Source organism: Dunckerocampus dactyliophorus, chromosome 14 (genome assembly GCF_027744805.1).
Source record: "Dunckerocampus dactyliophorus isolate RoL2022-P2 chromosome 14, RoL_Ddac_1.1, whole genome shotgun sequence".
NCBI lineage: Eukaryota > Metazoa > Chordata > Actinopteri > Syngnathiformes > Syngnathidae > Dunckerocampus > Dunckerocampus dactyliophorus.
The window spans coordinates 19,786,951-19,802,084 of record NC_072832.1 but is presented as its reverse complement, the minus strand read 5'-3'; the positions used below and the strand labels follow the sequence as shown (position 1 = coordinate 19,802,084).

Here is a 15,134-nt window from a genome sequence, read left to right as displayed (position 1 = left end):
GTTGAAGAGGGTGGAGCAAAGGTGATGACGTCGCATGTCCGGGCAGCTGCTCCTGCTGCCTTCATGTGCTGTCAGTCAGACTAGTAGATCACAGGCTATTGAGACGATTATAAAACTAAAACATATCTGCAGGGTATAATATTTAACACCAAAAACTAGTCATAATTGTTAAGTAAGCATGAGTATTATTGTTTTCTGTTAAAATTAAATATTATTATACTCTGTGACCAGTTGTCATGCACGTGTGCCTGTATTCGTTGACATGTACCGTCAATTCTTGATTTAATGTGTCTCAGACTGATCTTTTGGCCCCTGTTTCCATTCGTGTCTGAATACAGTATGTCTCACGTTCTCACGCGTCAAACGTCACCAATTAGTCATTGTACAACCCTGTGGAAGTTTGTCCGACAGTCATTGAAGGCAGCATGGTTCCTGTACGCGAGGCAGTTTGTCCTCCTATCAGCGCCATTGTGTGACAGAGTCTCTACTAGCGAGGACTCCTTGTTTTTTTCCCTTGTCGACTGGACTCTTTAAATACCCCCATGTTTCTCTTTCACACTCCGGCGGACCTGAATCTGGTAAGATACTAATTGTCTATTTGTCGAAAATACACGCAAGGTTACCGGAGGGTACAGAAAGAATCGCCGCGTTACGTATTTGTACTAAATAACAGACACTGGAAGGCTGCTGTGTTGTACTGTTGTGAGTGCTGAGGGGGAGGAAAAGTTTATTCCTGTGGATTGAATGTGCATTAAATGTTTTCTTACAAGATTTCTTTCAGCTGTCCGTCAATCGCTTCTCTGTCTCGATACTCTATACAGCGCAGACGGTCGCCGACACTTTTACCACAGTCAAGTAAAGTCTGTTTGAACTTTTCCAATAGCAAATGTATTGTTGGTGTTTTGGACCTTCAAGCCTTATGCATGATTGTTGCATTGTGGTGTCGTTGACAAGTAAAGCTGCAGTGATCCTGGAGTATTTTAACTTGATTGTTTCAGTCAATGGAGGTGGGGGACACTGTTGTGTAACATGCACCACAACATTGCAACTTGCTAGAATGACTGGAGGACCTCTTCAAAGACTGAACCTCAAGCTGCACGGAGGTCATGTCAAAGGTGTCAGGTTTGGCTCACCTCAGACCACCGAGCCTCATCCAGGAGGAGAGTTGTGTTGATAGACAGATGTGATGCAAAGTCACAATTGGAGGGGCTGCAAGTGACTCTTAGGGGTCGTTTTCGTATTATCTGATACCGGTGCCAAATTGGTACATCTGAAATGGTGCCCGAAACAGTACTTTAAAATGAAAAGCTTATACATTTTGTCCAAAAACAATGCCCTTTTAATTTGACAGACTTTTGTGACATGCAAGTGGACCAGAATAGTCATTTAAATACTTCAATAACGTAAATAAAATGATAACTAAGTAATAAGTTCACCAATGTGAAATAAAATCCACAAGAAATTGTCATAAATATCACTTCAAAACCATCAGCAACACAGACCTTTTTTTGCAGTGCTTTAAGTGCATACATTATGGAGCAGAAATTGATAATTGATACACAATTGTGGCGATGTTAGACTACTGTTACAGCAGTGTTTGCTAGTTAATCCTACATGCAATAGTTGTGTATTAATTGAGCAAAATGAAGTTAGTGTAACGACATGATTGTCTAGTGTTGTTTTTCGGTGTTTGTGAATGCACCTCGCTGTGACCGTGGTGGATAATGGGGGTGTCACAAGAGCTCGTGTCACAAAATCTCGCAAGATTAAAACATGACAAGATTTCTCATTCAGAAAAAAAAGTCTTGTGGGCTAGGCCTGGGAAAATAATAAATGAATGAATGAATGAATCGCACAATAAATCAAAATGAACCTGATCATTTTGCCAGCCTCAATACATTGCCATGTGCATGCATGTCTGCTTTCCTTGCCTCTCATCTCCAAACAGGCAGGTGCATTGGTGTCAGCACCTTGATGTGTTGTATACACGTAGTATACATAAAATGAGTAGATTGCAATATATTGTCACATTTTTTTTTTAGATTTTTTCATTGTACTTCTCTTAAAAGTTATCTTGTCCCGTCTCATTCTCATAGACCCAATCCCGTGTACCGTCTCGTCTCGCGACACCCCTAGTGGATAATGAGGAAGGTTTGTGTGTTGTCGTGGAGAGCGACGTAGACGTTATTTGTACAGTATCACCTTTAAGCACCTGTTTCAGGTGGCATATGAGACACCCATAGCTACTTAGTTTTTCGGTTATGGTGCCATTACAATACAGAGTTTCAGTATGCATCCCTACTGTAAAATACTCTTCTGTAGTGATCTTAAAAGGCGTAACTTCAACTTATCTAACAGTTTTAATTTACTACTATATAACAAATGCACTCAAATAACGTCTCAAAGTGTTCATTATGTTGTGGAAGCCAAAATTTACAAACATTTCCTTTTACGCTGTTGGAAAAAGAGAATGTGACCTTTACACATACATTCTTTTGGAGTTTTAGAGCAAGCGTGTAAGAGAATGACAAGCAAGGGCATTTACCATGCATCTCCAAGGCTTTGATTTATGGTAATATGGGAGTTCTGGTAGATGGATGGACGGGAAAAGAAGGCGTGTACCTTGATGCACGACATATTCAGTAGTTGCATTCCTACAAGTAACTCCACAATAATGAGGTTCTGTGCAGCCGTAGGGTTTATGTAGAATTCATAAGGTTATATTTAAGTCATTCTGCTTGGCAAAAAAAGTCACAAAAACATGTACATTTTGTGCGTTCTTGTAAGGCGGGTATACGGCAGTAATAAGGACGGTGTACTGAAGTAGTTTGGCTGAAGCAGATTTACTCTAGTAATATGCTGATTATACTGCACGTGTAATAGTAAGAGGGCATGTACAGTATACTGTAATAATAAGGCAGGTACACTGGAGTATTAAGGCAAGTGCATTGTACTGCACTAGTGAGCTAAGTGTACTGCACAAATTAGGTGGGTATACTACAGCAGCAAGGCTGGTGCAATAATAATATAGGTTTACTGCACTAGCAGAGCAGCCACAATTTCACAAGAAGGCCAGTATAGTGTCATGTTAGAACAGGTATGCTGCAGTACTAAAAAGGCAGACTATGGTAATGAGGCAGGTATAATGTAGTAGCAGGTACAGCGGGTACACTGGAGTATTGGGTTATTGCAGGAGTGAGCCAGGTAAGGCAGCCAGCATCGGCCAGACAGATTGATGCTGTAGATTTCAGTAGTTCCTGGGGCTTTGCTGCTGGAAGTGTCAAGCTGTGTTTTCTCCCACAAGAGGCTGGCTGGGAAGAGGAGAGTGCTGCACAGCATGCAGACATGTCTGATGACCTACATCTGCTCTCATCTCTCTTTTTGATTCATACACACACAACCCATGTTTAAGAAAGAAACACATTTGAGAGTTTGGCTGCGATGGTTGTGACTGAGTGTCCATTGAGCAAACACCCTTATTTAGTTTTGCTGGATTCATGATGTTGAGTGCACGTTCTGCTGGTTTTGGACATTGAACTAATCAGCTGTCAGTCAGTTTGTTAAGTACACCTAGCTAGTGAGGCTGTGCAAAAACCTCCCTGTATTTTTTCATGCGTTCCGTCTTACGTAAATTCCCATTAATTCATTAAAACCTTAATTTTGGTTCGTAAACACGAGGCTTGCTTGAGAAGTAGTTACAGCACGTGCCAGTGGAAGAATACACACATCGGACAGCACAAGAATGCAGTGTAACACTGAGGTAGAACATTAACTTTTTACACTTCATTATGTCTCCCAAGTGGCAGTGTGCCAAAGAAAAGGAAAGCCATCACCATGGAAGTAAAAATGAAAGTCATAAAAAGCTCTGAGAGACAAGACACGCCCACCAATACAGTTGTTCCTCGCTACATCGTGGTTCGAACGTTGTCGAACACTGTTGCGATTTTTCAAAAATTAATTAATAAATGATTGCGGGTTTCATGGCTGACTATGACCTATTATTAGTCAAAAAATATTGAAAGACAAGTCATATGTAGTATTCTGGTCACTAGGTCAGTAATGTTACACTAATGAGACATTTCTTTACATTATATTACCTTAACACTGCATGGACTCAGCCATGGCCGGTCCGATATGACAAAGTGAAAAAAAGTTCTCCTCCCATTTCGTGTAGAAGTGGTAAGTATTTGGCTTCTTACTCTGTCTTTCTTCCCCACTCCGTTTGAAACACTTTCTTAAGTATTAAACAATTAAATTGGAGGCTAAATAGTTAGCTTGGTACCTTGGTATATGCTTTGAGGGGCCTCTTATGTGATCCTGTAGCCTGCACATTAATTAGTGTTGTGCAATGTGGTGTAAACAAAGAATAATACGAGTGTAAAGGTGACTATAAGGGGTGTTATTTCATGTCTGCAGGCGTCTAATAATAGCTACGAAAATATTCAATTTATTTACATTGAATCCTACTTTGCAGAAATTCAGGGACCAATTAATTGTGATGAATTACTGTATTGACTGTTGCGACCATGATTCCATCAAGGATAAATATTATTGAAGCCGAATGAATGCTAGAGGCGTCGTGGATTCTGTGCGCTGTTTCAAAGAGTTGAGGGAGGAGAAGAGGAGGTAATCCTTCCAGACTATCCTTGGACAATATTTTATTAAGGTAATAAGGGCTAAAAGATTGATTGAAATGTTTATGTAAATATTTGAATCAGGTGCAAAACAAAAGCACAGTTTTCCTCTCAAAACATAATAATCATGTAAATAAATCAGAAACATAATCAATTATATATTCGGAAGAAGAAGAAGTAAAGCTTATTTACTCCCATCCTCTGTCCTTAAGCAAATATCAAATCAACTTCCTTCCATCTCCAACACATACAGTATATACACCCATGTATACATACACACGCCCTATATATCATGTACAGTAGCACATGTAACCTATCATACAAGCACAATGCACACAAATATAAAAAGAAATAAATATAATAACCAAAAATAAATAACACATTTGCGCATAAATCACGTAGTGATTAGCCATACCTCCTTCATCATCATACTTAGACCTATGAATAATATTTTTATACATCATTTTAAACTTTAAAGACAAACACAGGGGTAAAAATAAGTTGTTTACAAACTGTGACATTTATTGCAAAACAACAAACAACTCTAGTAAATAACAGCTTACAACCAGCACTGTAACAACAAAAATGTATCAAATATAAATATGAAATAAAAATTACAATGGAACAAACTTCATCAACAAATGTATAAAGCTCATCAAGCATCATTTCAAGGTTTAATAACCTCCCTGTTTTGGCCTCGCTCTCCTCCTGTCGTTGATGTTCTCCCTCAGATTCTTTTGTAAGGAAGTCCAGAATGGCATTTTGTTGCATTTGACTTTTCCATACTGGAACTGCAGCTTTTCAGTGGTCCTGGAGTGCTGTATTGTGTAGCAGAGGGCTGACTTCAGTTGGCTCAGCATCTGCTGCAGGAATGACACATACGCATGATTGATGGGCTACAACTATTAACTCATTGGATATACAATAATAATAGTAATAGTAGTACAGGAATAGTGTGCTGAAAACAAATATAGAATGATGGTAAAAAAAAAAAAATAGATGGGACTTTAGATTCCAAAAGTTGAATATAGTTTAATAATGTGGTGTGCTGTCCACATTTGGCCATGTTGTTTACATCTTTTATTTAGCTCACTTCCTGACCATCATACTGTATGCTGAATACAATAAACATATCTCACTGAGAGCTGAGAGTTGTTGGTGGACTAGGGTGGCTATAATTCACAGCAAACAGACTTCACTACGATGTGCTCTGTTTCACGAGTGATAAGATAGCTAATATAAAACGCGAACGTCACTGTACACTGTGGCAGTGCAGAGCGTCTCCGGCATGCGTACAACAATACGCCCTAGTAGAAGTAGAAAGCGTTGTTTACAACATGGTGACGAGCATGAGCTTCAATGTTTCTCTGTGTTTGATAAAGGACGATAGCCAACACATCTCTTTCAGAATTGGTGGGGCATTCTTGCCTCCTCCTGGATCACCACTTTTCCCTTTAGCACCCTTTCTTGCCTTCACATATTGGTCTCTTAAATTTGTCCAACTTTTTTTTTTTTTGACTGCCTCCTCGTCTCGCAGCAATTTCCCTCCAATAATTGATGGCAATCTGCTGGTCACGGTGGTTTTTATGAGCCAAATCATAAAGATGTCTGTATTTTCAAATCTCCGCCACCAGGGGCTCTTGCTTGTCCGCCATGTTTTTTCGCGTAGTTAGAAAATTTCCTAGGTGCGCGGTGCGGGAAATTTGGGCCGTGTGAACTCAAATATAGTAAAATGCAAAAGTGACGTAATTTGGCCGCACGGAGCCGTGCGGACCTTGCGGATGCGTCAAGCATAAACCAAGCTTAATGTGTTCCACTACAGTGTCTTAATTTGACTTTGAACGCTGCAAAAACTCAATATCTTATAAAGAATATTTGTTTTATTTTTAGTCAGCCTGTCTACGTTTAGTATTTATAAATGCACAGCCATCAACATAATGCAATATGTCATTTAGTCTTAGTAATGTCTTAGTAAAGTAATTATTATTTATCTTTTTTTCCAGTAAATAGTTACAGTCTGGGATGGATAAATTCATCTACAAAAGCACCATCATGTAGTCCATCAGGCCCAACTAAATACAGTTTGTTCCTTTGCACAATGTGAATTTAATACGGTTGATTATCTAAAAAATTAAACCAATTGATCATTCATTATTTAGTGAAATGTTCTATTTTCCTTTGTGTATTTATAATTGCACTTTAACCAAGCAAAAATATGTTTCTTCCGATTGCTTGATTAATTGAAAACCTTTTCAGTAGATAACCCTCGCCAGCGAGCAATTTTAAAATACAACTTACATTTAACAGGATAATATGGTCGCTATCTAATCATTGTCCAATCATTTATGAAATGCAGTAGATTGCAGTGAAGTTAGATTTTGGTGTTAGCCGGCTATACAGTACTAGCGACAACCAACAATTCAAAACATGGTGAATATTTACGTGGAGTAGCAAATGATTGAATATCCAATAAAACATGAGTGATGTTACTGTGAAAGTCAATTATTATGCATAATTACGTACATTTATATGCTTCTTTCGGTCTCCGCTCTGCCATCTTGTCAGCGGTTGTTGTTGCTACTCCAGTCCCTTCATTTCAAGTCTGGTCCCCGACCACACTTCGTTTCGAGGGCTGTATACCCCTTTGCACTTACCCCTTACGCCTTGACTTTTGTAATCCGAGGACCACCTGTACTGAAAAACCGTACACAGGACAAAAAATGTACAGTAATATTCATTGAAAGAAATAGACATCTACCAATCTACATGGGATTGTATGTTGGCTAGTAGAAACGCTGGTGTTTTGCAACCAGGCCTGTCATCATGCAAGAGACTGTATTGTAGTGAATTCACTACTTTGTGTCTTTCTAGTCTGCTACCAGCTGACCTCTGTCATGTGAGTGTTATCATGATGTGTGAGAGAGAGACACACACACATGTTTGTAGAGCTATTACAGGCCCGAGACGGGGAACAACAGCAGGTGAAGCCTGGATCACACTCATTTTACGTGTAAAAAAAACCCAAAAACCTGCCACTTGCTCTCATAGGACTGAAACATATACTGTGAGTCAATATTATTAGTAGGAGTAGAATTTTTTTTCCCAAATTCCATTTCATTTTTTCTCCAAATTCAGCTTTTAAATTTTACCACCATATAGTGCAGGGGTCACCAACGTTTTTTCTTGCGAGAGCTACTTTTAGAAAATCAAAATGGCCACTCATTTTTGTAGAAATGATTTTCATACCTTATTTCAACCCAAACAAATCAAATATGCTTGTTTTACCAAAACATTCACAAAATGCTGGTGTCCACAACTCACATTTGATGTTTCAGAATACTTTTCTATCGAGTGTTCTTTCATTATTAACTGAAAACCTGAATGAAAAGCAGGCTTGCGGGCACTTCATGTGGTTGTGGGGGGGCTACCTGGTGCCCGCGGGCACCACGTTGGTGACCCCTGTGTACTTTTTTTGTCAGTGAATAAAAAAAAATGTCACTTTTAAAATATATATATACATATATATATTTGATTTATAAAGAACAAAAATAAAAAACAAAAACAGCTCTAGTCCAGCTCCACAATACCCGAAGAGCCACAAAACCACAGAAAACAACCAAAAAGTGAAGACACACAAATACACCATCAAACATACTGTATAACAACAACAATAATAATAATGATGATAACGATCACAACAACAACAATTACAGATACTAAACTATGATCACAATAACAATAACTCATTTAATTTTAGAATCATATCACTTACTTATCATTTGACTTACATAAGGAAGAAAACTTACATTTAAGTCTATTTAAACGTTAAAATAAATTCGTACAACGGATCCCATATTTCTAAATATTCATAATCACTATCATCCAATCTAAATGCAGTTCTCTCTAACGATATCATCTCCAGCATGTGCACACCAGTCATAAGTTGGACGATCAGCATCTATACATTTTTTTTTCAATATTATTGTTTTTGTTATAATACATATGAACAAAAATGCATTCTTATTGTTTGGTGATACGTTGCTAAATTGATGCAGAGCTCCAAGAATACAGGTTTGTGGATGTCATTGGGATGTCTTTCATTTAAGAATGAGTTTACCTCTCTTGTGGTTTTAGACCACAATTCTTCTACTCTCTGACATTCCCACAATAGATGCATAAGGGTTCCCTCAGCTGCCTGGCACTTTATGCATAACTTTGCATCTACTGCGCTCATTTTAAACAATTGAGAAGGTGTAAAATACAATGTATTTCAAATGTAAAATTGACACAGCCTACTTTTAACGCATCTAAAGGGCTGCTTGGCCCTTTAAACTTTTTACGTGATTATATCTCCTTTGGCTGTGAACAAGCAAGCCAATTATTCCACTCCACTCTGGATAAAGACTGGATTAATATAGAAAGGACAATGGTAATGAACTTGGACATCAATGTACAGAGTTTATATTGTGTGAAAAATGTACCTGATACATTAAAACAGAGACCAATTGAAGCTACTTTTAATATTTTAAAATTATGTCATAAAATACTTAGGTTGAATCCAGCTACATCTGTAAACCAACCTCTCTGGTATAACCCCAACATTTGAATAAATAAAAGGTAGTCAAATGGAATATATGGAACGATAGAGGTATTACTACACTTCATCACATCATTCATGAGAAGTCTTTTAAATCAGTTAGTGAATTATTTGATGAATATAATATACCTAGAAGTTCATTTTTAAATTACATTTGACTAAAACATTTTGTTAAAAAAAGTATATCCTTTGAAAGTATGACTTGTAACAAACATGAACAAGAGGATATACTTTTTAATCAAGATGTAATTAAGAAAAATGTAGTTAGAAGGTTCTATTGAATAATAATTGAACATCACACTAGGAATGCAAATAATATATGGATTAAGAAATGGATTACTGATTTTAGATTTTTTCGAAAATAATATATCATGGAATGATATTTGGAAAAATGAAATGTCACTTAATTCGATGCAGAAATCCTTAAATGTATTGATGTGATACATCATTGGACAATTTTGCCCAGTATTTCAGAAAGAGATGTCGTTTGGTTAACTTTTCTAACGGGATGTCAGCCTCTGCACACATTACTACAAAATCCTTAACTAACTGTAATTCCCGCGCTTGTGGTTAAGGAAGACGTCGGCGATGCAATTGTAATTGCTTATTAACAAGTGGTAAAATGCCACATGGTGTCGCACACACCGCCGCACTAGCACGCCGTGCTAAACATAGATAACCCAGCCTGCTTCCCCACTCATGCTCACTGACGAGTAAGAGATGAGGTTCCAAGTTAGCCGGTGTTTCAGGTGGCCTCTTCGAAATGTTGTTTAGTTCGGTAGTGGTGTGGGTTAGTGTTTGCAATGCCGACAGGAAGAAGTTCCTTCTGGGGCTGCAACTAACGATTATTTTCTTAGTCGATTAAATTGAAGCTTGTTGTTTTGATTAATCGAGTAACTGGGTAGCTCTTAGACCTGTGATTGGGAATGTGGAGGGTAAGTGGACACGTTTAATTTCCAAAATGCTAAGTAAATATTTCATATTAGGCCTGATGATAAAGTGGGAAGTGTGCACTCCAACTAGTTTACCCAGGGAGACAATAAGGGAGACAGTCATTTTGCCTAAAACACAAATATAATAGGTCTGCTTTCATAGATAACTAAGGAAATAAAACAAAAACAATCACATTGGAGAGGCTGAAAACAGATATTTACATTTTTAAAGATTAATTGAATACCAAAATAGTCGATTAAATGGATAATCGTTGAATTGTTGCAGTTCTAGTTCCTTCTCCTCACAATGAATTATGTTAATTTCTGTGAGATTCCCTCAGTAACAGTGATTCCGTTTTCATTGGCCAATTCTGCAATTCCGTTAATGCAGAAATCGTAGGGCCCTAAATTACATATGCATTTTATGTTGGAACACCACGGGTTGAGTGTGTCTCTTCTAGAGACTATTCACACTTACACGACACACTTCCTCTGGCTTTTGTATGGAATGTGTTTACTACAACCACATTGTGCGTCTTGCTCCTACACACACACACATACACACACACACGCTCATGCTCACACAGAGCCGTCTTCATGTGCAGAGCTGCACGTGCCACTGAAAAGCAGGGCAGTTGGAGCTCAGTCATGACTGAATGTGCTGGTGTAATATGTTATACTACACACACTACGTTGTGTGCTACAGTCATCTACCTGCAGTAGTGTAGTGTGTGTGTTTGTCTTTACTTGGTGCATCCAGAGAACCTGAAATAGCCCGGTGTGGACGTGGGGGGGAGGGGTGGCTGTGAAGCACAGGCATGGAAAGCAGGGTATCCGGTTACAGGATCATAATATCACTGCAGAGTTCATCCACTGCACTACTGCACAACACATGCATGTACGCACGCTATTTATGCACCTGACATCAACACATTGTGTTTAAAACACAAACTTTTACCTCATTCCTTCAGATTACAGCAAGCTGTGTTTTGTGTTCATGATTTCAAGTTAAAAATGTGTGGTTATTTCATATAGGGACAAGATGTGAGGGCAGATGTTTGGAATTGTATTTTCAATCCAATTTAGCCATTAGCAATCTTATATCAGGACTTGAAGATACAGTTGTCCCATGTTTAATGAGATTAATTGGTTCCAGACCCGACCGCGATAAGTGAATTTTCACAAAGTTGGATTCTATATTAATAAATGGAATATTCAATGCACTTTAATCGCTTTATAAACAAGCAGAGAACACATTCAGTGAACATTCACACAGGAGCTGCTGTCGGCCACTCTCTACACTGCTAACCTGCTACTAGCAGTCAACAGTCAACTCTAGCCAGCTGATGTCGCACACGTCACTTTCCAGGCCCCACTTCTTAAAGGCACACACAAGTCACAGATACTGTATTACACTTCATATCACGTCTTTTGAATGCCTTATATTTGTATTTTTCTTCATTTAGCCATTTTTATGCTTGAAAAAGCTTAATTTAGGCCATGAATACATACAATTACTGTAGCTTAAATATGCATTTTTTTTAAAGGACCATATTTTACCACACCAGCGATCATTTATTAATTAATTTTTGAAAAACTGTGATAGATTGAGGGCTTGGGTTTGGTGTCTACAGTGGTACTTTGAAGTTGTAAAAGCCCCAAAAGCTGTTGTTTTGTGATCAAAAGGTAGAGTGTGTATGTGTTATTCTTTTATGTTTACATACATACATGAGTTACATCAGCAGTTCTTCATTAAAGATAAAAGAGCATAAAGAGTGTATTAGACTGGTTAATTTATGCCTAGAACTGTATGACTATTAACAATGTTGAAATTAGAGATCTTGATTTTTGGCCGATTTCTGCTGATTGACTTCCTTTTTTATTGATTGGCGATTGGAGGATGAGACCAGCTTTGTTATTGCAAACAGGCCGGAAAGTAAACAAAGCCGTGTCAGACGTGTGGAAGTATTTCTGCATTGTAAATGAAAATAGTCCTGCATTACGTCGGTCGTGAGCTACCGGTCAATCACAAAGGTAGTTTGAGTTGTTCGCTTAAACGTCATTTTGTAGAAGTCATATGACATCAGTCAGCTGACACTAAGCTCCTCGACTGATTCGCTGTTGCTCCCCCGCGGCAATGTGGTGAACAGAGGTCTCAAGCTACACACAGAGATGCAACTTTCATCTTTATTATTCTGATTACGGATAAAGTAACTCAGCGGTAAGATGCTTATATCTATCACAAAAGTGATTCATTCATTTGCAGTGACTAGTTATGTAAAACAAAAAGTGAATTGTTTGATGGCTTTGCTTCGTGTCTTGAACTTTATAATAGGAATGCGTGTTTTCTACACTTTTGTTTGTGAAACTAGGATTTCCTGATGAATTGGAAAATGTGCCCATTGCTGAAACCTTTTTAATATGTTGCCTTGACTTCGGCTGCATTATCTTTTGCATAATCATTTTCACTTCTTGTATATCTGTAATGTTTGACAGCAAATGCTCACTGGATGTAATGCATGAACTGTGTGTCTAATGAACGCTATGTAGCTATTTTGACTGACATTCTACTTAAGTTATGTACACAACTATTGTGGGATTATGTGTAATTATCCTTATGGCCAGACTGAATTGAATTGTGAATTATTGAATGATGTCAGCTACTTTGACTACCTGTAAACTTTGAAACTGTGAATGTGAAATGTGAACTACTAATCATTATTCATCATCATCATCATTATTTAGTATGGTAGTTTGAATGTTTACCGGTTAGATTTTATATATATGTTATATATTTTATAGTAAGAGGTAGATCATGTCAACTTGTAACTTGCATGCTGAAAAAGTGCGTGCACCCCTGATATACATGTACAATGTACATAAATACTCATATTTATAAATATAGTAAATTTATATATTTTCTATGTTTATAGTAGGAGGTAGATCTTTGGGACTTGGTCATTTTAAAAGTAGCACACAGCCTGAAACAGTGTGAGCACCCTTGGCATAGCGGATCACTGAAAAGGTACAATTTATTGCTTCCGACAACCAGCCCAGCTCTGTTGTGGACAATGTGGGGGGTTTTACCGTGTTTAACAAAGTATGGATCCACACTATGTTCTGTCATCACGACGCTACACTGTTGATTTACAACAACACTTGCAAATTCTACATTTAACAAAATACGCTTTGTAAAACTGTGTCGTGTCAGAAAATATATTACACATCTGCTGTAAATAATTGAGATTTGGGAAATCAAAAATGCTGGTCAATAATTCCACAGGATTTTTGTGCAATCACGCAACATTATTTGACATTATACTGTACTGTAACCTTAAAGGGACAGCATGAAGTGGGTTCCTCCAGCTGCCTGCAGGGCGCCAACATTCAAAGGTAGTGCTAGCATTATATCCCGCCTCTTCCTGCTTTGACTATGTAACAACAACAACATAACACACACGTGCAACAGTTGTGTTTGTAGTTAAGTTTAGGTGCTAACGTTAGCTATCGTTCAGTGTGTGACCTATCATAACAACAACGTGAATGTAAATTGTTGGTGGCTTCTCTGAGACTGCGTGTGTGTGTGTGTGTGTTTACGCCACAGACATGTACGTGATTACCAACAGCCATTTGTGACAGCCATGACTGTCAGATATTTTATTTGGGCAGAACAAAATCTTAAGTCAAATTTTATGCACAAAATTGTGAAAAATATAGACATTTTTTGGGACAATCTGTTCTTTGAAACCACAATTGCTAACATATGCAAGCCAGTGGTGATCTTCTTATATTTTTTCGTTTCAAAAAGTTTAATTTGTAGCAAGTTGTATTAAGTATTATGCAAATTAATTCATTCATGTATTTAATAGCGGTGTAATCGGATGCCATCATCACAGTTCGGTACGTACCTTGGTTTTTAAGGGTTTAAGGTCACGGTTCAGTTCATTTTCAGTGCAGTAAGAGAACAAAATTCAAAACATAAAACTGTAGTTTTTGTAAGCAGCTATCAGGATTTTTAAAATACATGAAAATATACTAATCCCTCGTTTATCACAGTTAATTGGTTCCAGACCCAACCGCGATAAGTGAATTTACGCAAAGTAGGATTCAATTTTTATATATAGTTATAGTATAGAAAACCTCTTTCTAAGTACAATGTTTACCATTATTAGAGCCCTCTAGGCATGAAACCTTTACACTCATATTACCTATTAGATATATTAGACATAATTAGAGAAAATAAGCCATTTATGACCTAAATAAGACTAATGCTCGTGTGTGTTTCAATAAATATCTAACGGACGTGTGGACAGGAAGTGACGTCAGGGATCCAGAGTTGAGTTTTAGCTGGAGTACGGCTACAACAGTAGCCCATGTTATTATTCTGATGGTGACTATTATAATGTTATTATTGTGCCTTTTGTGAGAAAAAGAATTATTAAAAAAAAAGCCTGTCATTGGCGATCAAGTCTGGCCAATGTAGACTACAGTTCATAAATGTCTTGTATTGTCTTAAACAGTATTTGTATTTGAATTCATTTAGAACATTTTTTTGCTTGAAAATGCTTAATCTGGGCTACAAATATGTAACGTTTGCTTAGATATGCAATCTTTGGACTAATAATAGGCTGTAGTCAACCACAAAACAGCAACCATTTATTAATACATTTTTTAAAAGCCGCGATAGAAGGAGTGATGTTTGAAATGCGATGGAGCAAGGGACAACCATTTACCAATTTTTCATTGAAGGTTTATTTTTAGCAAAGTGAAACAATGCAGACAAGTGCAGGAGTAACAGGTTGGACAATTATTTTATTTTTTGTAAAGTTCCCTATTGGCTTAAGTGCAGCATTAATGGTTCCGGCATGTTGCTCTGTTCCCCATTTCTTCTGAACAATGCCGGCACACTGCTTACATCTTTTCCACTCGTCTTTTGTTCGTTTACGTCAGAGGTGTCCAAACTTTTTTTTT

At 37.6% G+C, this 15,134-nt stretch overlaps 1 protein-coding gene across 1 annotated transcript in view; it reads left to right on the top strand.

Moving 5' to 3' along the window:
* Nucleotides 1-432: 432 nt before the first annotated feature.
* sertad2b (SERTA domain containing 2b) overlaps nt 433-15,134 on the top strand; it is a 28,187-nt gene continuing 13,485 nt past the window's right edge. The window contains exon 1 of the mRNA XM_054799155.1: nt 433-578. The gene's annotated coding sequence lies outside the window, so the exon portion shown is untranslated. The remainder of the gene's footprint in view (nt 579-15,134) is intronic.